We start from the raw sequence: 23411 nt of genomic DNA on the forward strand, positions 1-23411 counted from the left end.
ATGTCCTTACAGCCTCAGAGAAACAGTTCATTAAGTTTTCAACCTACCCCTCTAACACCATTCAAGCTGGTAGACCTTGCAATCACACAAATAACTCTTTATCAACAAAATGTTCATACTGTTCTCTTCTCTGGCACAAACTCAAATATTGGCAATCACTAGACATGAGAAGCAATGGAATGGGAATAGTGAAGATGTCAGAAAAGATTTAGAATAACTGTTACAGATATTTTGCCAGGACACATGGAAGGGTGGGGTCAGTTGAAGTTAAAGATGACAAAGATTAGAGAGCTCAGTTGAGAATTTCTTAGACAATATTTTTTGATCCAAAAGAAAGAGCAGAGAAAGGATACATGTGGAATGACCCAACACAACAAAATTATCATCCTCCTCTAAAAATCTTTTTTCTATCACCAACCCCCCATATCAGGAATGCAGTCTGTCAATGTATCAGTTAGAGTCTGTTAATAAAAACAAAAGTCACTCTAGGTTTTCCAGCGAGTCAGGGTTTCAATACAGAAATCAAAACTATACAATTGCTGATCCTGCTAAGCAATGAAGGTCAGAGACTTTAATGTTGTTCTCAGCCTGGAGAGCCAAGGACAGGGTTTTCAAAACACCCTTTAGGAAACCTCAATGAATTCCAAAAGTCTTGGGGAATTTGCCACCAATTATCTCAGCTGATTACCATATTAGGGTGGTCAACTAACAGAAGCTTAATCCAGGAGCCACTAAAACTTTCACATCTAGCCATCTGCCTGCCAGCAAATCTGCTTGGCAATAATGGTTTCTATCATCTCGTCTGCCTTTCAAACCTCATACATGTGCATTGCTAGGGCTGACTCTAACCTAGAACCATAAAGGGAAAAGTACTACAGTAAATGAAGGCGCTAGCCTGTTCCCTCCAATGTTTTATGGTTAACCAGGTATATGTACTTTAAAAAAAAAAAGAACACACACTTACATATTTACATATAAAACATTTAGGACTTAACCACAAATCTTTTAGGTTTGTGATTTACATAACACCAGACTCCAACAATTTAAAATGTACAATCAAAACAGAGCACTCAAATTATACAGCATTAACCTATATAATATCCTATTTATGTGTCTATTATGCATAATTCATTTTACTTTTTGTCATTATTTTTATACATATGAATAAAGAAAAAATATTTTAGTATGGGAGCAATGTAACATGAAAAGAACACTGGAGTTAAGGGATCTGGGTTTCTTAGTCCTACTTCAACTATTAACCAGTTACTCAAACCTTTACAGACATTTAATCTTTGAGCATGTACTTTAAAGTGAGAGATATAGATTATACACATTAACTCAAATATTATTTTAACAAGTATGTATTAGATAAAAACTTAATGCCATGTACTATAAATTAGGAATAAAGAAATGATTAAGAGATGACCCTTTGTTACAAGAAGCTGTGATTCTAAAATCCTCTTCCATTTCTTAGAGATTATGATCTTATAATATCAGTACCACAACTTCATCAAGTTAATATGCCTAAATGAAAGTTTAAAGCATTGCAAAAAATAATGATAGTCTTATCAAGATGTAATTAACTTATGAGTGCCAATTTTTAAAATATTCACATCTCATTATCTAGCTACTTATCTACTTACTACACTACAAATATATATACTAAGATAAATGAAAATTTCTCTAGGGAACTCTAAAGAATAAGGAATTAAATAAGCTCTTTCTCAAACTGACCATCTAACCTCCATTAAACACAGACTTTATGGAATTCAAATACATTTCAGTGTTTAAATAACAAATTGCTCCAACCTAAGTTAATAAATATATCTGTCTCTAAAAATAAGAAAAGAATTTTAAAGTTTCATTTAAAGATTGCTTAACTGTTTTCATTTTCTTTTTTTTTTGTTGTTTTTTTTTTCATTTATTTTTATTAGTTGGAGGCTAATTACTTTACAATATTGTAGTGGTTTTTGCCATACATTGACATGAATCAGCCATGGATTTACATGTGTTCCCCATCCTGAATCCCCCTCCCTTGTTTTAATTTTCTTAAAACTAAATGTGTACTGAATAGAAATTTGTTTCCCCAACACAAAATACTATTAATTCCATTCATAATTACTTAATTAGCATTCAGTACTGACTATATTTCCCCAGCATAACACTACTCATTCTACTTTAAGTTACCTAATTTTAAGTACTGTCCACTAAACCTTAAATTTTAACACACTTTTATATCTCCAATATTTGTTCAATCACTCAATAAATATTTATTTAGTGCTGACTATGGTCCAGTTATGATGCTGTTTGCTAGAAATACAACAGAGAAAAGGCACATAATGTCTCTGCCCTCAAGAAGTTCTTCCTAGTGGTGAAGACAGTAAGCACATAAACAAATCAAGCTAAATTCATATAGTAAGAAGACCTATGGAAGAAAATTGGAACCAGGTAAAATTACAAAAGTGACTGAGTGAAGCTTTCAAGAAAGAAGGTCTTTCTAAAAAAGTACATTTGACCTAAGACGTGAATAACTTAGTTACACTATGTATTCATGTAAAACATATAGCTTTGCTGGAAATGTCTTGGGTATTCTCATTTAGTGCTATCCTTTCCCATTTTTTTTTTTTTACTCAAAGCTGTTTCATGAAATATAAATGTACTGAATTCTTCACTGTTATTTTATTAAATCAAGGATTTTCCAGGATAGTTCATTTCTAGCATCCATCTAAAATCAGACCACTAAGCCTTTTTCACATGCTCCTCCCTTTCAAAAAATTTCAGGCTTCCAAACTGAGTAAATTGGAATTTATCATACTTGGTAAATACCTCATTATATTTTGTCTCATCTCAGTTGAAAGTCAAAAGAAAAACAAGCAGACTAAATCAGAATAAATGGATATTGGTTTTACAATATTATAAAAATACTTTCATGCCTAAGATTACTAATACAAATTAATCTCTCAAATGTGGAATTTAAGACTACAAGTAAATGAAGTAAAAAGTTGCAGAAAATGTTCACAAAATAAGATATTCTGAAGGAAAATAAACTTAGTGACGGTCTTTATCCTCACTGCACTTCTCTAGGTAATCTTACCCATTTCTATCCAGAAATATCTATAATATTGCTTAAATGTTAAATTTCAAGAAGACAGGCACCCTGGATCTAAGGAAGGTGGCACATAATAGGTGCTCAATCTGCTGAATGAAGAACTGATTGAATACTTCTCCCTTAGGTTATCTCTGCTTTTCATGGCTTGCTCTCTTCTTCAAAATTGATATGCTAAAACAGTCTAGTTCTTCTCTTTCCCCTACTACTCCCAAGGCAGTAATTATATGTTAATTATTATATGTTAATTTGGCTTTTGCTGTTGGACTTCAGACTATTGTCTATAAAATGACTTCTTTGGCAAAAATGTATTTTGAGTGCCAATCCCTTTAGAATTAAACATTTAGAACAAGATCTCTTTGGAAATGAGGGATTTCTAGTAATATATTTAACATCATTATGGTTATTATGGGACAGAGACAGGAAGGAAAAAGGAATACTTTATTTCCTTGAGGAGTTAACTTAAATTTCTGAAAGTAAGAAGGGTATAAAGTGAATATAGTGAAACTTTATAATCCAGGAAATATATATTCTGTTGTATTGATAAATAAGCATACGTATTCATTACAGAATTCAATTCTAAAACAAAGTATATTATTAATTAGACCTTAGCCAGCTATTTAAGTGCTTTTTAAAAATCATACCTTAGGAAAACTGAATTCAATATTAAAGCCAACAATTACTTTGTTCTAGAGATTATGAAATTTGCCTGAAGCATGTGAATCACACTGTGGATGTTGATTTTCATACTATTTGAGTAAAACTTGAACACTGGTCATGATTTCTGAAATTGGGATGACTATTGTCACAGTTGCTTAACATGGAATTGGGTTTTTAAAAATATGCTTTGAGGTAGAGCACCTGAGAGTATATTAAAGCCATGCTAGAAAGCAAGGCAAGATACTTTAAGAATATTCTTACCAAACAATGAATCCACTGTCAGATATTCCAAAATATTCAAATACTCTGTCAAAACAATTTTTACCAATTATATCATTAGAATTACTTCCTATATACTTTCTTTAAATTAAAATTGCTATATTTCTCAGACACTATGTTTTTAAGGAACTGAAGAAAATCCATGAAAATGTAACTACTGTACCTCTAAACTCTGCCTTCACTACTGGCCTTTGTAAGCAGGCCTTAGCATTTATTATTATCAGGTGGCAAACATTTAATAGGAAAAAGAATATAGTGGTAACTTGTACAATTCTCTAAACAATCATAAAGCATTTAACAGTATTTAACCCATAAATTTTAATTCAGAAGAATAGAAAAATTCATCTAAGATGTTGTATTTCACTTATTCCTTCAAAGACCCTGAGAAATTAAAAGGCACAATCCAGTATTATGACTTTTTAGAATAAAATGTATTTGTGACATTGTTTTAATTTTCACTACTATGCATCAATCTTTATTCTTAATATATAACAATATCAATATCTACTTATATTACTCTGTATTTACCTAATAGCTGTTCATCTTACTTCTCTTAATTGAAACTTAAGTTGATACAATTGCTTTCTCTTTCACCATATTATAGAGGTCTTCATTAGAACTTGGAGAAGAAAATGGCAACCCACTCCAGTATTCTTACAGAAAATTCCATGGATGGAGGAGCCTGGTGGGCTACAGTCCGTGAGGTGGCAAAGAGCCAGACATGACTGAACACACAAGCAATGTAACTGTGACTAGTTTATAGAAAGTCACACGCAGAAATATCCTACATCTACTTCAATCGGCAGCATTCTTGGTCCACTGCTTATAATTTTTTGTCATCTGAACTAACTAGTCAATCTATTTATAAATATTCAAGCTATACATTCACACCTGAAACTTCATTATAAATGTTAGGCATAATAGTTTGAGCAAGAAACTCTACTAATTAGTCTCTTTAAAATTCCATGTCTAAAAATCATATTGACTGACAGCGAAACTCCAGATAAAAAGTTTTTTCCTCAATGAAAGCCACTTTCAAGAATATCCCAAAGGTAGCTCAATTTATATACTGTATATTAATTCATGATGTTTTTAACATTAGTTTCTATTTTAATATTTATACCCTTTAGCATCCTATGTGGTTTGTCTTACTATACTACCTACAATACTTACCATATATAAAATCATCAAGTGATTGAAAATGTAATCCAGTAAACATTTGAAAACATTTACAAGAACAGTGAAAGATCACACAAAAAACTTAACCTTTAATATTCATAAATTTTTAATTCTGAAAACCTATGGAATTTTTAAGAATCATAGTGACACTGAGAGAAAAGTGAAGAACTTGAAGATTACTAATTTCTCTAAATGCAAATCTGTATTATTACAACTAACACTACCTATATGAAAATCTCTTACTCATGCTTTTAGTAGAGATTACTGAATAATTATCACTATATTAGTATAAGAATAGAAATTGTATTTGAAGAGTCAATAATCTGAAAAAATCTCCAGCTCTTTAGAAGCTAAATACAGCACGATATTGCTAAATAAATTGAAATGATACTTCCTTAATTCAATGACACAATGCTAACCATATAGTTTAAACAGAACACTGTAATCAAATTCCAAAATTTGAAGCTGTTAAGGCACACTAAATCAAGGATTTAACAGATGCATACAATCCTGTAAAACATAAAATATGTAGGTTCTGTACCTATAATTCCTACAAAAAAGGAATTTTAACAAATCAAACAATTTATATTCATCATAAAACAGGAAAAAAATCAATCTTTTTTTACATTTCACAGTATTCAACACATTTTTTATAGTTTTACCTTTTGCTCAACCAATGCACATCTGTCGAGCATGAAGCATCACGTTGACAAAAATACATCAACGCTGTTCCAGGGAGTGCTTTCGTTTAATCCTTCTAGCTCGAGCAAAATCATGGGAGCCATCCTTAATCAGATGATTTGAAAGTCTCTATTTGCTTACAATCATTATATTTCAAAATTCAATTACTAAAAAGTTACACATAAAACAAAACTCATTCACGGATGGAGTCATAAAATCCTCTAGTGATAGGCCTGTTAAGAAAAAGGTTATTCTTTAATGTCGTTACTATGTGGCTGTATATAGCTCAGGTCAAGTAAGAATGTACCCTGTAAGAAGGATTATGGTACTTAGCTGATTAGTGCCTCACAGTACTGAACACTAAATGCATCCTACATCCAAGGCATTTCTGGGCACTATACTGAAAACAGACACATTCAAAAATCATAAACCATGTTCTCCTGTATGAGTTACAGTATTTCTAAAATAACAGGATTATTGTGTTTGCTATTGTAAGTCTACCACACTGCTTTCACGATAAAATGTAGAGGGATAGTAAAAGATGGTGATGGCTTAACAGGACTACTCTGTCATTTCTTTCGATTATTCAGTAAGTTTCTTAATCTTCACAAAAAGACAGTGCTCCCCTAAAGGTGTAATGAAAGAGGAAGTGGCAGTGTCTATAAAAATTTAATTTAAAAAATGTGCTCCATGAGCCAAGAATTTGGTTAGACACTGAGTTTAAATCAAGCTTTGCTCACTTTTATCACTTCAATGCCTCTATTTAGACATTCAAAAAACTAAAAAAAATAGAAAAAAAAAAGATAAAACCATGGATTTCTTTCTACCGAAAGCCAAATACCTAGATGTTAATATTATCCTTTTGAGAGTTATGTTTAAGTGATTCCAAATAAACATATAAAACTGACAAGAAGTCAGCATTTGTAGAATAGGGAGTGTGCTGTGTTTTCGTCTCCAGTATTTCAAGTTTAAATGAGGGTTTAGGAATATGTCATAGCACCATTCAACTACTATGTGAGACACTGGGGGCAGGGGAGGGGAGGAGCAGAGACAGATAAAGTCATTTTTACCTCCCAAGATTCCTAATAAAGATTTGTAGATTAACGAACAGAAAGGAAATAAAAATTCAAATTAATTCATGTTCACAGGAATATTAACCAATAATAAAATTCAACCACTTAGACCCTACAGTTCATATCAAACTGAAAAATAATTCCACACAGTATTTGACTCTTCCAAGCAATTAAGTCCAGATTTCAGAAACAACATCACAGCTGATGGATGGCACACTCTCTTCTTTCCTTTCCCTTCCATTCACCTCTAAGCCCTTAGTGAGCTCCGGGCAGTATTTTCCCAACTGCAATGCACAGTCTGCTGTCCTGCTCCTCTCCCGTCGGCCTTGCTTCTCGCATTTGTCCATCTCAGACCGGCATCTGGATCATTTCTAACATCACGCTGCTTTCCCTTTGCTCTCTAAAGGATGTTTCAGGTCTCCAATTTCTTCTTTCCCACCTTTGAGAGTGATACGGTCCTTTTTAACTCTTTACTTTGACTGTTTTTCCTCAATTCTTCCCTAGGTAAGTACCTATACATTCAAATTTATGAAGGTCCAATTTGGGGCTTAAACAGTTTTCATGGGACTATTACACTTTTAGTAACCATTGACCACTTCAGAAGTACAACATAAGAAAAAGACTCTATGAGTCAGATATTAGCTTAATTTTATTTTATTCATAATAATATTTTCAATTTATATTTGAAAAATGAAGACCTAGTATGTAAATCTCTAGAAAATGATGCACAAATGATGCTACCTAATAGTTACATATTTGGGCCATGCCCCACTCCACTATCTTTACCATGTCAAAAAATACACGAAGACTAAGCATCATTCTATACTAGAAGATAATTTAAAACAGTAGTAATTTTCTCTTCAAGAAAATTAGAGATACTAAGGGAACATTTCATGCAAAGATGGGTACAATAAAGGAGAGAAATGGTATGGACCTAAGAGAAGCAGAACATAGTAAGAAGAGGTGGCAAGAATACACAGAAGAACGATACAAAAAGATATTCATGACCCAGATAATCACGATGGTGTAATCACTCACCTAGAGCCAGACATCCTGGAATGTGAAGTCAAGAGGGCCTTAGGAAGCATCACTACGAACAAAGCTAATGGATGTGATGGAATTCCAGTTGAGCTATTTCAGATCCTGAGAGATGATGATATGAAAGCGATGCACTCAATATGCCAGCAATCTGGAAAACTCAGCAGTGGCCATAGGACTGAAAAAGGTCAGTTTTCATTCTAATCCCAAAGAAAGGCAATGCCAAAGAATGCTCAAACTACTGCACAATTTCACGCATCTCACATGCTTGCAAAGTAATGACAAAAATTCTCCAAGCCAGGCTTCAACAGTATGTGAACTGTGAAATTCCAGATGTTCAAGCTGGATTTAGAAAGGCAGAGGAACCAGAGATCAAATTGCCAACATCCGCTGGATCATCAAAAAAGCAAGAGTGTTCCAGAAAAACATCTACTTTTGCTTTATTGACTACAACAAAGCCTTTGACTGTGTGGATCACAATAAACTGTGGAAAATTCTGAAAGAGATGGGAATACCAGACCACCTGACCTGCCTCCTGAGAAATCTGTATGCAGGTCAAGAAGCAACAGTTAGAACTGGACATGGAACAATGGACTGGTTCCAAAATGGGAAAGGAGTACGTAAGGTTGTATACTGTCACCCTGCTTATTTAACTCATACGCAGAGTACATCATGTGAAATATTGGGCTGGTTGAAGCAGAAGCTGGAATTAAGATTGCCGGGAGAAATATCAATAACCTCAGATATGCAGATGACACCACCCTTATGGCAGAAAGTGAAGAAGAACTAAAGAGTCTCTTGATGAAAGTGAAAGAGGAGAGTGAAAAAGTTGGCTTAAAACTCAACATTCAGAAAACTAAGATCATGGCATCTGGTCCCATCACTTCACAGCAAATAGATGGGGAAACAGTGGAAACAGTGACAGACTTTATTTTCTTGGGCTCCAAAATCACTGCAGATGGTGACTGAAGCCATGAAATTATAGACACTTGGTCCTTGGAAGAAAAGCTATGACCAACCTAGACAGCATATTAAAAAGCAGAGACGTTACTTGACCAACAAAGGTCCATCTAGTCAAAGCTATGGTTTTTCCAGTAGCCATGTATGGATGTGAGAGTTGGACTATAAAGAAAGTTGAGTGCCGAAGAATTGATGCTTTTGAACAGTGGTGTTGGAGGAGACTCTTGAGAATCCCTTGGACTGCAAGGAGATCCAACCAGTCCATCCTAAAGGAGATCAGTACTGGGTGTTCATTGGAAAGACTGATGCTGAAGGTGAAACTCCAATACTGAACTGAATTGAAGATGCTCTATCTATATCTATGGCAGCCTTAAAACAATTCTGACAATAAACGAAGATTCATTGGAATCAATATAAAGAAGTACAATGAGCAAGATAGGAGAAATAGAAATTTTTAAAAAGAATAAATAAATTAACCTAACAACAACCTTCCATAATCACAGAGAGGCTCCAGAGTTACTTCATTCTATTTTCCACTGATAACTTTATATTCTTTTAATGCTACTGTCCCTTTATAGAATTTCAACTATTGGTTTCATATACTTTTTCTCTCCCCATATTTCTATTTGCTCCAAAGGGACAAAAGATTTTTGGTTAGGGCCTGCAATTATACTTATCCAAAAAAGAGAAATATTTTCCTATAAAATGAAACAAACATATCTAGAAGTATACATCAAATTTAAAAAGAGATGCTGTTTATCTGCAAATCAATCATATGTATAATTAATTTTCATCTTAAATGCTTAATTCCTTACTGAGAAAAGAACCATAGTGTTTTAAAACATGGCAAATTCAGATAAGTGGAGGAGCGGCATTTTCTGTTTCCATTAAGGTTAATTCTTTCCTCTCAGCTGTTCACCCAATCCATGAAGAAATTCTGTTGGATCTACTTTCTGAATATATTCAGAAGCCAAACACTTCTCACCAGCTCACCCAGTAAAAGCCTAGTTTCACCAGTATTTCTCATGCGAATTACTCGAAAACTTCCTGAGTGGTCTCCCTGCTTCTACAATATCCCTTCAGCTCTCTCTTGGCACGGCAGCAATAATGTACCTCAGATCATATCATTAACATGCTTAAAACCCTTCAACAACTTCCCATTTTGCTTACCATGCCATAGGATCCGGCACCCATTGCTCCTTGTCCTCCTCCCCAGCTGCTTGCCCCGGCTCACTCAGATCCAGCCACACTGGCTTCCCTGTACGTTTTCACTTAAGATCATTGCTCTGCCTAAAATGCTGTTTCTCCAGAAATCAGCGGAGACATCTAGTCTTCTAGTCAGTAGAAAGCTTCTTTTAATTCTTCTTTCATACCTCACTTTCTCAAAGTGAAACCTGGTCTCAAGAAGGCTTCCCCTGGTCACCCTACTCAATACTTCAATCCCCATCTCCACCTCTCACCTTCCAAATCCCAATCCCTTTAAACTGCTTTACTTTTTAACCTTTTTCATAACATATCTCACCTTCTTATTATGATATTTTAAAATATTTTTATTGGAGTCTAGTTGACTTACAATGTTGTGTTAGTTTCAGGTATATATGTCAAAGTGAATCAATTATACATAGATGCACTCTTTAGGTTCTTTTCCCTTATAGGCCATTACAGTGTATTGAGTGGAGCGTCCCTGTGTTATACAGTAGGTCCTAATTATTAATAGCTTTCTATTCTATATATAGTAGTGTATATATGTCAATTACAATCTTCCAATTTATCCCTCCTGCTCTCTTATCCCAAGTAACCATCAATTTGTCCTTGATATATTTTCTGTTTATCATGTTTACTGTTTGTTTCTTCTTGCATAAGTTTCACAGGCATTGGATCACCATTTTGGTTACTTTGTTGTTGTTGTTCAGTCACTTAGTTGTGTCCAACTCTTTGCGACCCCATGTATTGCAGAACGCCAGGCTTCCCTGTCTTTCACTATCTCCTGGACTTTGCTCAAACCCACGTCCACTGAGTCAGTGAAGCCATCCCACCACCTCATCCTCTGCTGCCCATTTCTCCTTTCACCTTCAGTCTTGCCCAGCATCAGCATTTTTTCCAATGAGTCAGCTCTTTGCAACAGGTGGCCAAAGTATTGCAGTTTCAGCTTCAGCAACAGTCCTTCCAATGAATATTCAGGGTTGATTTCCTCCAGGATTCACTAGTTTGATCTCCCTGCTGTCCAAGAGACTCTCAAGAGTCTTCTCCAGCACCACAAGTCGAAAGCATCAATTCTTCGGCACTCAGCCTTCTTTATGGTCCAACTCTCCCATCCGTACAAACCACAGCTTTAACTATATGGACCTTTGTCGACAAAGTGATGTCTCTGCTTTTTAATATGTTGTCTAGATTTATCATAGCTTTTCTTCCAAGGAGCAAGCATCTTTTAATTCCATGACTGCAGTCACTGTCTGCAGTGATTTTGGAGCCCAAGAAAATAAAGTCTGTCACTGTTTCCATTGTTTCCCCATCTATTTATCATGAAGTGATGGGACCAGATGTCATGATCTTAGTTTTTTGAATGCTGAGTTTTAAGCCAGCTTTTTCTACTCTCTTCTTTCACTTTCGTCAAGAGGCCTCTTCATTTTCTGCCCTTATGGTGGTTTATCTGAAAATCTGAGGTTATAGATAATTATTCTGGCAATCTTGATTCCAGCTTGTGTTTCACCCAGCCCAGCATCTTGCATGATGTACTTGCATATAAATCAAATAAGCAGGGTGACAAAATACAACCTTGATGTACTCCTTTCCCAATTTTGAACCAGTCCATTGTTTCATGTCCAGTTCTAACTGTTGCTTCTTGAACTGCATAGAGGTTTCTCAGGAGGCAGGTAAGGTGGTCTAGTATACCCATCTCTTTAAGAATTTTCCAGTTTTTTGTTATTTGGTCACTTTATTCCCAAATAACTGGCCTACAGTATGTGCTCAATAAATATCTACTGAATAAGTAAAGAAAGCTACAGAAGCAAAGTATTTTTTACACTATGATTAAAAATAAACGTCATTAACCCAAATTGCCCAACTTAGCTACAATAAAAACTTAACAGGATTAGACAAAACTCACACCATTTGCTTTCTTTTTTGTATTTTAACTTGAAAAATACACTGACAAAGTACTCAAAACATTACTTTCAGGCGAACAAGCAAAATATGTGCCTTTATTGGAGGAGTTTTGAGAACACTGACCTCTTCACTCTCCCAACTACTGGATGTTTTTGTCCAATTTTGTTGACTTTTTAAGAGTGATCTAAGAATTTAAGTGATCTTTCAGAGGTGTAGAGAAAACTGCATTGCTGAAATAGGGAAAGGCAAGGAGTTAAAGAAAAGCTGTTTCTTGATAGTAGAAGAGAGAGAGTATTTGAAAATAGAGAAACAGAGCTAGTTCTGTAAGTTAGCCTGCCACTAATCTGCATGAGAACACCACTCACTCCTACTACTTTAGAATATTACAGGTACAAAGAAAGAACTTTCTGAACAAGACTTTTCTTGGGAGAGAATTCCTGACAACCAAATCAGTACAGTACTGTTTGGAGCAACTGCCATGGCAAATCAAAACCAAATAAACAAAGTATATTGTATTTAAATATGGGGAACTTCATTACGCCAGCATTTGTGATAACAGAATTTTTCCTATATGATTCCTGTGATTTTATGTACCAAATAAGTACCCTTATAGCATGTTGTATATCTTGATAGAAAGCTGAAAAAACTTACACAAAATACTTCTACATGATCTGCACTTTCAGATCTGACTAAATTAGATTTATTAAAGAAACTGGATTTATCATCCAGTTAAAGAATGCTCTTTCTCAAACAGAGAAAACAGCACTTAACAACAGCATCTAGCATGACACGTTGGGATCCTTCATTATCTATATTAAATATTGCACTGCTTCAGATCATGCTTCAGTCAGCACCACTGTTTACATATGCAACGTATTCTCTGGAAGATACATGTTCTTGATTTCTTAATTCTTCAAGATGAGTAAAAGACTGCCAAGAGGAATCTCTAACAGATTGTCTTCAAAAGAGGTTGAAAGTAAAAGATAATTTTTCTTGGGGCACAATTCTTTTCACTCCATTCCCAGTCTCAGAAAGTCTATCCCAAACCCATATATCTACATGAGTTTAATATTAAAATATGATGTAAAATTTAAGGAAATTTTACCGAGGAGGTAAAGAAGATCTTCTTTTTAATAATTCTGTTCTTTACTTGAAGTAATCTTCCCTTCAGTAAATCTCTCTTAGCCTCTTATCAGCTGTCCCCCACACTCTTCTACAAATTCCCTTTCAGAGATGTAACACAGACAGGAGAGAAAAAAGTATGATGTTTGCTGATGGTAGGCCCCAAAGAAGATGAGACAGAGTGTGATGGATGCCACTGGTGGGACTAAGTTATGAAGGAAGGCTGTCAAATTTTAACAAGTGTTTTTCTATGGTTTTATAATATTTAAAACATGATATCCACTTTTAAATACCACATTAATAGAGAGATAAACCATGGGAATGATGAGTGACCAGAGTAGACAATGGACTTAGGCCTTCCTTCTGAATGCAGGAATGGTTTGTAATATAAATCCCTCCAGATAAATCATGTATTTTACCACTTTTATAGCAAAGTTTCTTTAACAATGTTAAAAGTAACTGGTAGAAAATAATACCACACAGTGAAATTAATTGCATAACCTTTTATTTATGCCTTGTCTCTAAAAATGTGTTAGGTAACAAGTTAAAAATAGGTGAATTTTTAGGTCACTTAAATTCTTCTGAATGAATAGAAAATGCACTCTGGCAACAACTGTGATGGTAACTGTCGCTGGCCCTCTGTCATCTATTTCTCTTCTTTCTTTGGAAAGGAAGAAATGTCTCCTCTATTCTCAGCTTTGCAGTCTGGTTTGGACTGAACCGGCCTCACATGCCCCAGGGATGAGCCATGGTTAGCAAAGGCCATCCCTGCATGCACTATTCCTATTATAATGATCAGCACAATGACCTAAGCTGGACCAATTGCCATGATTCTTAAGGACATTTCACTGTCAGTGGTGACACAGATTTCCTGTTTTGTGACTGAGAAGTCACGTAACTCTCAGAGCTACTGAAGTCAACTTGGGATCATGAGTTGAGGAAGTCGTCCCAAAATGGAGTCAATATCCACCTCGTGACAATTAAAAATAAAAAGGAGTGACAATTAAAAATAAAAAGGAAGAACTAGCACAATGTTGTAGGCCAATTATACTTCAAAAACAAAACAAGAAGAGGGCAAGTCAAAAATTTTAAACTTCAATGATTAAAGAAAATGGCAGACAATTTTTTAAAATGTGCTAATTTTTCTGGATTTTATGATGTCTATGGTATTTATCAGCCTTTCAAATTTGTGATTTATATGATTTATTTTCCCTTTATAAGTAAATATTGACGTTTGCACTTAATTTTGAATTTGTGATTTTGATTTCTTTTCTTCAAGAGGGTCACACAAATTTGGTAAGGTTCAGGCCCCACAAGTCTGGACCCGATTCTGCTAGAAGATAAAAGATCATAGAGATTTGAAGATGTATTCAAGCTTTGTGTAGGTGCTTAAAAAAAAAAACATTTTAATAATAAAAATGAATTACATGCCTTAAAAAAAGTTATAAATGTCAAGTTATAAGATAAATAAGTACTAGGGATGTAATGAACAAAATGATAATTAACACTGCTGTATATGTGAAAGTTGTTAAGAGAGTACATCCTAAGAGTTCTCACACAAGGAAAAATATTTTTTATATTTCTTTAATTTTGCATTTGAGATGATGAATGGTCACTAAATTTACTGTGATAATCATTTCATGATCTATGTAAGTGAAATCACTATTGTTGTACACCTTAAACTGTATGTCAATTATATCTTAACAAATCTAGAAGAAAAAAATTAAAAACAAAAAGAAGGAAATTACAACCTAAGTCACATTCTATGAGATTCAGGATCAATCCTCACTTGAAGCAACATGTATCTCTGGAGTTTTGATTCTGGTAAACCAACAAATTCTTTTTTATTTTTTAAGCCAGTCACAGTTGAGTTTTCTATTACTTGCAACTGAAATCTTCTTGGTTGGCACACAATCTCTAATACAGACTCTAAAATCTGTTTATTACTTTCTCATCAGCTGTCATGATGCTTATGAACTCTGTTTCTATGGAAACTGGTTTTTCCTTTGTGAAAAGCAAGCACACTGGGACTTGTATTCTATAGTCATGTTGTTTCTTTAAAGTAGTTTTACACTAAAAACAGTCATCTAATGAGATCAAAATCTTTACTGGGATCAAAAATCACAAGACCGGATGTTTGATATTAAATTTCATTTGATAATTATGACAGTAGACTGATCTTATTTAAGGCTAGAATGCAATAAAAACAAATTACATTCCACATGTCTCAAGTGATGTAACAAACTACTTTCTTTTTTTAAAGTAATTCACATGAAACTATCTCCCACCCAACTTAAAAGCTAATTCAGAAATACATAAAAGAGGTAGTAGACAGCAAATGACATATTACTTCTATCACTGATAAAGCTGAAATTGGAAAATTGACCTACCAAAACCCTAGAACATTAAGTCTAGAACTGTGTTACTTTAAAGAAGCTCTAGTGAACATAGGACTTTATGATGTAGGGTTCAAAAGACACTTTGCTTAAACTGTAAGTCAACGAGACAGTAGTAGAGAATTAGCTTTACAGAGTTCATAGAGATGAACCAGGACTAAAGGCAAAAGAGAATATGGCAGACAAAGTTAGTTGTGTCTTTTCTTTCCTACAAATAGAATCAAAATTTTATTCAGCTCAACAATGTGCTTAGGATAAAAAAATTATTTGTCAGGGACTTTTATGGCTAGAGGTGGTTATATGACATGATTCAGGCAAATAACATTTAGATAGAAGTTTACTAAGTATAGCTTCTATCAAAGCTATTTATTCCTAAGTAAGAGATAGACCCAACTGGCATGCACCTTTCATATTAATACTTTGTCCTTCCTCCGTTATGACTGGAATGTGGGCCTACTTCCTATAATTCAACAGTCCTCTTTAATCATAAGTTTGAGAGCCACACACTGCAAGCAGTAGGGCAATGAGCAAGAAAAGGGAAACGAACAGAAAAAAATGCATAGGTCTCTTTGATTTCCTTGAGCAGTCTATTTCCAGATTTGTTTTTACATGAGAAAAAACATAAACTCCTTTATTTAAATGTTGTAGTTATGATATAAGTGTTGCATATAGCTAAATACAATGCTGAGGTCAGAGAAAGCTTTGCTTCCAGAGAGAAGTCTAAGGTAACTGGAGTCATTAGCAACCTGGCTGCCATTTCAGTAGAAAATAAAGTAAATCAGAGGCTCCCAGAGATGAGAAGGTCTAGGGAAAAAAAACAGGTGCAGGTTATGTAATGCATATAAGCCAAGGGGAGAGTGATTTCAAGTGAAAGCGGCAGACTAGTGCAGTGCAGATGTTAACTCATTGTCCAGCCGGGCACTGGAGCCAGGAGCCCGTTGCAGCATCTCCTCGCCACTCTGTTCAGTGATGTCACACTGGGAATTTAAAGTCAGCCATGTTGGCAATGTTTACATCATGAAAATTAGCAAATGCTGCCAATCAGGATTTCTTTATTTTTTCCTTTGGAAAGCTGATTGTCCAATATTTACCAGCACACCACTGGTTATACCCCACTGCTCAGCTAAACAAGAACCTAGAAGAAAGTGCAATGGTTAGCCAAAGAGCTATCAATATTCATATGAGACTTCATTAGTGCAAAGAATACCTAATAGAGAGCCTGACATTTAGCAGGAGTTCAGTCACTGGGAAAGTAAGAGAAGAAAGGAGAATAAAACAATTCTCTCTTGGTTATAAATTATTATAGAGTTTATTATTAGGTTTCAAAAGAACTGAAAATAGGGTAACAAATTCCTCACGTTTTAACTTAATGATCCCTGGAAATCTTTGCAATTCTTTGAAAGTGCATTCCACTTCTTATCCTACACTATTCTCTTTGAGTTGCATGTTGTGACAGAGTTTCAGTGTATTTATAAAATCAAAACATGATAGAGCTTTAAAAAACCTTAGCAAGCATGATTTCAAAGATCCAATCGTCAGTATAATGACAGAGACAGGGAAAGAGGGTGTCAAAGAGCATTTAAAGTTCCCTGAATTATCGATCCCTGAATTGGGAAGATCCTCTGAAGGAGGGCAAGGCAATCTACTCCAGGATTCTTGCCTGGAGAATCCCGTGGAGAGAGGAACCTTGTGGGTTATAGTCCATGGGGTGACAAAGAATCAGACATGACTGAGAGAATTTCAATTCATGAGTTATACAGAGAAAACTGAAAGTGGTTATCATTAGATGGCACTATATTATACAACAGAATCTACATCTTGAGATACCCAAAATAAAGAAGTATGCTTGCTTTTTCCATTATTCTAGATTTGAATAGTATGTAAGATCCCTTTACATCGTTTTATTTATTGGAATTATTTATGCATAATTCTTGGCACTAATAATTTTAGATGGCACAAAAACTAAAATACAGAAAAGAATTACATAGAAACAGAAAGCTGGAATCAAACTCAGCAGTGACACAGGGGCCCAGAAATAAAAGCTGGGTGAAGATTTAGAAGGCTAATGTACCATACTAGGCAAAGAAGAGGTCATCAGATATTTTCTGTTAGTGAATTAACTCAAGCAATAATCTGGTTAAACCAAGAGATAGGAGTAAGTCTAGTGGTAGGGAGATCAACTGCATTATTCCACTGATTCTGGTAAGAAATTATAGGGCCCTTAATAAAGTAGTGGAAGGAAATGAAAAAATATATTTAGGAGGTTAAACTGTGAAAGTTTTTGACAGATTCGATACAGGAGGTAAAAAAGAGAGAGCGAGAGAAACAAAAGCTATCAATTTTATTCCTTGAGGGATTGAATAAATAAGATTTAGAGCACAGGAAAAGGAAAAAGTTTGTAGGAAGATATATATTCTATTGTCCAAAGAATAAATGTGTTTCATAAATGAATCTGGCAGTGTTCCTCCATCACTGAACAGAAGAGAAGATATCCTAACTACCCAACATGAGTATTTTTGTCTACTGGTAGACTATATTTTTATAGTGCAGATATGAGTGCTTGAATATGTTATGCCATAACTGAATGTGTGTGATGGAGAGTATTATGTGCTTAGTCTTTGCAACCTCATAGACTGTAATCAGCCAGCCTCCTCTGTCCATGGGATTCTCCAAGCAAGAACACTGGAGTGGGTTGCCATGCCCTCCTCCAAGGGATTTTCCCAACCCAGGGAACGAACCCAGGTCTCCTGCATTGCAGGTGGATTCTTTACCATCTGAACCACCAGGGAAGCCTGGAGGGCATTATAAATCACTGACGTTATCATCATGTGGTGGTGGTGGCTGCTTATGTAAACTGAGCATTGACTAGCAGATAACGTTACATGTATCCACTTTCAGAATAATCCTGTGAAGAAAGCACTCTTACCATTACCCCATTCTTCTGATATGTTAACTAATAAGCACAAAGTAATTGAACTTTGCCTAAAATCACACAGCTAGGAAAGAGTACAGGAAGAATTTAAAACTAGTAAAAGAAAAGGCTGCCCTTATAGCTATCAGCTTGTAGCTGGCCTAGTTGCTATTGGTTAGGCTCTCCTATGCTCCCAGTAAATGAAAACAATTTCAAATGAAAACATTTCAATAATAGAATATTACCCTCAGATAAGAGCTTTCTGTTACTATTATGGAACAAAGCAAAAACAACACCACTCCATAATCAGGTCTGACCACAGATAAAAGAAAACACACTGTGTAATGAAAATAAGCAAACATTCCCCTCCCCTAAATGCAAAGTGACTCTGTTTCTTCTCCAGCAGCAGTGCTAAGTAATGTTCCGTTCATTCCACCTCCTCTCCCAAACCACCTAATACAAGTGCAAATCCTGTAACAAGCTTCCCATAACCCCTTCTGGCAAACATGCCCCACAGTTTCACAAGGCATGTGGTTTTCCCTGCTGCAGCAAATAATAAGACTCAACTTTGCTTGACTAAAGACGTGTTCCTGGTTGGGTTTGGTTAATGGATAACAAATCAGGCTCCGGGGTTTCTGCCTTAAACACTATGCTGTATGTGAACACCCCCCATACATGAAAGGTATGAGGGAAATTGTCAGTCTTCAAGTCAACTAAATAGCTGGGAAAAGTAAAAAATAAAACTAAAAACTAGTGGATTTGATTTAAAAATCTAAGCACTTGCAGTTAAATGCTTAACATATAGGCAAAGAACATATAGGCCTAAATGCAAACATATAGGCCTAATTAATAATGATGATGCATGAAATGTTATATGCTAGATTTTTTAATGTCTTATTCCACATTAGAACTATATACTACGTTCATAACTACTTATAAAGAATGAAAATCTGATCACATTTTAACAAAATAACAGGCAATATCTGTTTTAAACCTAGCTCTGTATTAGCAGTTTCCTGATCTACTGATGGGAATAAGAAATACAAAAAAGATTAAATGAGATAAAATGTATTCAGTGATTAACACAATCCTTGGCACACAGTAATGTGAAAGGCATTAATTTTTGGTTGTTTCTGTTTACTGGTAATGCAGAGATCACACAGTATAAAAAACAAATTTTCTATCTATACTTGAACCTAAAAGAAATGTTGAATCTTTTAAAATTTGTGAAACATATTTTCTGACATCTTTTACTCTATATCTAATCTATACTTAGTTACCCTTTCCTTTAGCCCCTAAAGATCTAACAACCATGATGACCATTAACATTTATTGAATACTTAAATACTAAATGGTACAGGAATTGACTATACTCTCTCATTTACTTCTAACAACTCTATGAATAAAGTTCTATTACAATAACCTCGTGCAAATAAGGAAAGTGAAACTCAGAGAGATCAAGTAAAAGAAAACAATGAAGGATCAAAAAAGCCTGAATTTGAACCCAGTTTATTTCACTCTAGAACCTGTACTCTTAAGACACTCCATTTCCTCACATGTGCAATTTAGTGAGCTGTCTCAGCTTGCCAGGGTATAAATATGAAAATATTAATATTTTTCTCCAGTCACTGCATTCAACCCTGTTCTGTTGAATCTACTTTTCTCATTCCATAATGACATCTAGAATAGCTCAAGGAAAGTCACCTTTAATGATGTTGATCTGACCTATGGGAAATTCATTGTGGTACATGCTACCAGAATCCTGTGATACCAAAGTATCCTTCCCTTCTCACCACACAGAAGACTTCTCATGTCCCTTATCCAATGGGAGTGGCCAAGTGATTGATCCCATCCACTGAGCATTGAGAGACTGTGTACCATTTCTGGGCTGAGGCAGTTTAAAATAAAAGTTGCTCAATTCTCCAGCATCTCTCCCTCTACCCACAGATACTAGATAATACAGCTGCAGGATAATAGAACTGGTATGGCTGAACCACATGTGAAGAAACTACTCTGGAAAATTACCCTTACCCATAGTACCACACTACACCATACTATACTAAAACCACACTAAAATTCAACATTAAAAAAACAAAGATCATGGCATCTGGTTCCATCACTTCATGGCAAATAGATGGGGAAACAGTGGAAACAGTGGCTGACTTTATTTTCGGGGGCTCCAAAATCACTGCAGATGGTGACTGCTGCCTTGAAATTAAAAGACGCTTGCTCCTTGGAAGTAAAGCTAAGACCAACCTACAGCATATTAAAAAGCAGAGACATAACTTTGCTAACAAAGGTCTGTCTAGTCAAAGCTATGGTTTTTCCAGTAGTCATGTATGGATGTGAGAGTTGGACCATAAAGAAAGATGAGCACTGAAGAACTGATGCTTTTGAACTGTGGTGTTGGAGAAGACTCTTAAGAGTCCCTTGGACTGCAAGGAGATCCAACCAGTCCATCCTAAAGGAGATAAGTCCTGAATATTCATTTGAAGGACTGATGCTGAAGCTGAAACTCCAACACTTTGGCCACCTGATGCAAAGAACTGACTCATTTGAAAAGACCCTCATGCTGGGAAAAACTGAAGGCAGGAGGAGAAGAAGACAACAGAGGATGACATGGCTGAATGGCATCACCGACTCAATGGACATGAGTTTGAGCAAGCTCCGAGAGTTGGTGATGGACAGGGAAGCCTGGCGTGCTGCTTGGGGTCACAAAGAGTTGGACACAACTGAGTGACTGAACTGAACTTACTGACACCATACTACACAAGACCAAAAAGTAGACATTTTTACATTAAACGCTGAGATTTTAAGAGTTGTTTGTTACTGCAATATAACCTTGCCAATCATGAATAAATACTCTTACATATTCCCTTTTAGGGAAATACAGGCTGTTCTCTGACGGCAAATCCCCTACTTACACTCTCTTTCCAATTACCTTTTCCTCTGTTGAAATAGACACAGGTTAGTTAAATCAATAACTCTACTACCTAAATACTTAGCTAACCAGAGAATAGAATGTTACCATCTCCCTCCTGATTAGAATCTCTAACCACTACAAGTAATTCAGAGATTCCCTTCACTTGTTTTTTGGTAGAGAAGGATAGTATGCATGTGTGCTAAGTTGCTTCAGTGGTGTCCGGCTCTTTGCGACCCTATGGACTGTAGCCTGCCAGGCTCCTAAGTCCATAGGATTCTCCAAGAATACTGGGGTGAACTGCCATGCCTTCCTCCAGGGTATATTCCCTACCCAGGGATCAAATCCGTGTCTCTTATGTCTCCTGCCGTGGCATGCGGGTTCTTTACCACTAGCGCCACCTAGGAAGCACAAAGGATAGTATATTCCTTCCCAAAGTAGCAGGAAGGGAAGGAGAAGGTCACTGCGCTCCTCTTTAGGCTCCAGAATCATTATTTGCATTGGTTCTTCCTCCTTCCTTCTCCCCAGTCTCTTATTACAGAAAGTGAAGATTCCCCTGGATGTGATGACTGAAGGGAGCTGCCAGTTTATCTACTATTGAAAACTCTGAGAAGAATTGGGGCCCAATTATAGGTAAGGTTGTTGTTTAAAGATGGGGTATTTAATACTTTTTGTTCACAGATTAGGTTCAGTCTCTAATTCCAAAGCAACAGAAAAAGATTCACTTCAGTGTCTCATGTTATCGCAAGCCATCATTTTTAGTATTTATTTGAGCTTATTCAACGTTGAAATTTTCTTCAAGCCACAATTACCTATTTCAATTGTACATTATAAACAATGACTCAGATTGAATCCATTTATACACATGTATAAGTGACAAAAATATCCTCTAAGGAGCCTCTATTTCCTTTCTCCGTAAGATCCATGATTCAAACTAGAAAGTGAAGATCCCTTCTAGTTCTCCATTTTGCAATCCCGTAACATTGTATACTCTATTGTTGTAAATTATGATCCTATAATACTAAATGCAATGTTATAGGATTTTTACCACCCATTTAGGAGAAATACACCATGATAACTTTAGGTAATTAGGTTCTGAGTTAAGGTTAGCCCAGCGAATCTCCATGCTAATTTAATCCTCCTAATGTTACATAATAACCCAATGCTTTTCTATATACCAACACTAAAACAAGTTGGAAAAGTCACATTTTTACTTTAATATTTAAAATTTAATGAGCATTTTCCTTTATGATTGAATAAAGGTACACAGGAGGCTTCCCAGCTGGCTCCGTGGTAGGGAACCTACAGGCCAGTGCAGGAGACACAGGAGATGCAAATTCAGTCCCTGGGTCAGGAACATCCCCTGGAGGAGGAAATGGCAACCCACTCCAGTAATCATGCCTGAGAAATCCCATGGACAGGAGGAACCTGGCAGGCTACAGTCCAGAGCTGGACACAATTGAGCACACACACACACACACACACACACACAGCTCACACACAAAGGCACACAAGATCCAATGACTACTACCAAAATGAATATCAAATTTTTAAATACATAACACAAACTTTAAAAAGTTAGTTAATTAACATTAACTACAGTACTTGGTAAATAATAATGTCAGCAGCAACTTTCACGTATTCAAGGGTTTCTAAACTTCCTACTATGGGTAGGAGGTTGGTATTTTTATAAACTAATATTCTCCTGGCTATGCTAAAATTAATACAGTCTTGGATGTTTCAGTTTTTTGGAAAGAAAACCAAAACATAACTATACAAATATAAAAAAAGTAATTACACTATTTGGGTTTTCCTAATGTATGCTCCCAGAATTTTAAACTGTTCATTAATAGTTTATATGAGAATATATACATATATAATGTACAAATGTTACTTATTTTCCTAATACAAATCTGTATTAAAAGGATTTTAACAGAACTAATAACTGAATATGGGCTTCCCAGGTGGTGCTAGTGGTAAA

At 35.4% G+C, this 23411-nt stretch overlaps 1 protein-coding gene across 33 annotated transcripts in view; it reads right to left on the reverse strand.

Annotated features, from left to right (window-relative positions):
* RIMS2 (regulating synaptic membrane exocytosis 2) overlaps positions 1–23411 on the reverse strand; it is a 590415-nt gene that overhangs the window by 314538 nt on the left and 252466 nt on the right. The gene's annotated exons all lie outside the window — the stretch shown is intronic.

The sequence above is a fragment of the Cervus elaphus genome, chromosome 21, assembly GCF_910594005.1.
Source record: "Cervus elaphus chromosome 21, mCerEla1.1, whole genome shotgun sequence".
NCBI classification, from domain to species: Eukaryota; Metazoa; Chordata; class Mammalia; order Artiodactyla; family Cervidae; genus Cervus; species Cervus elaphus.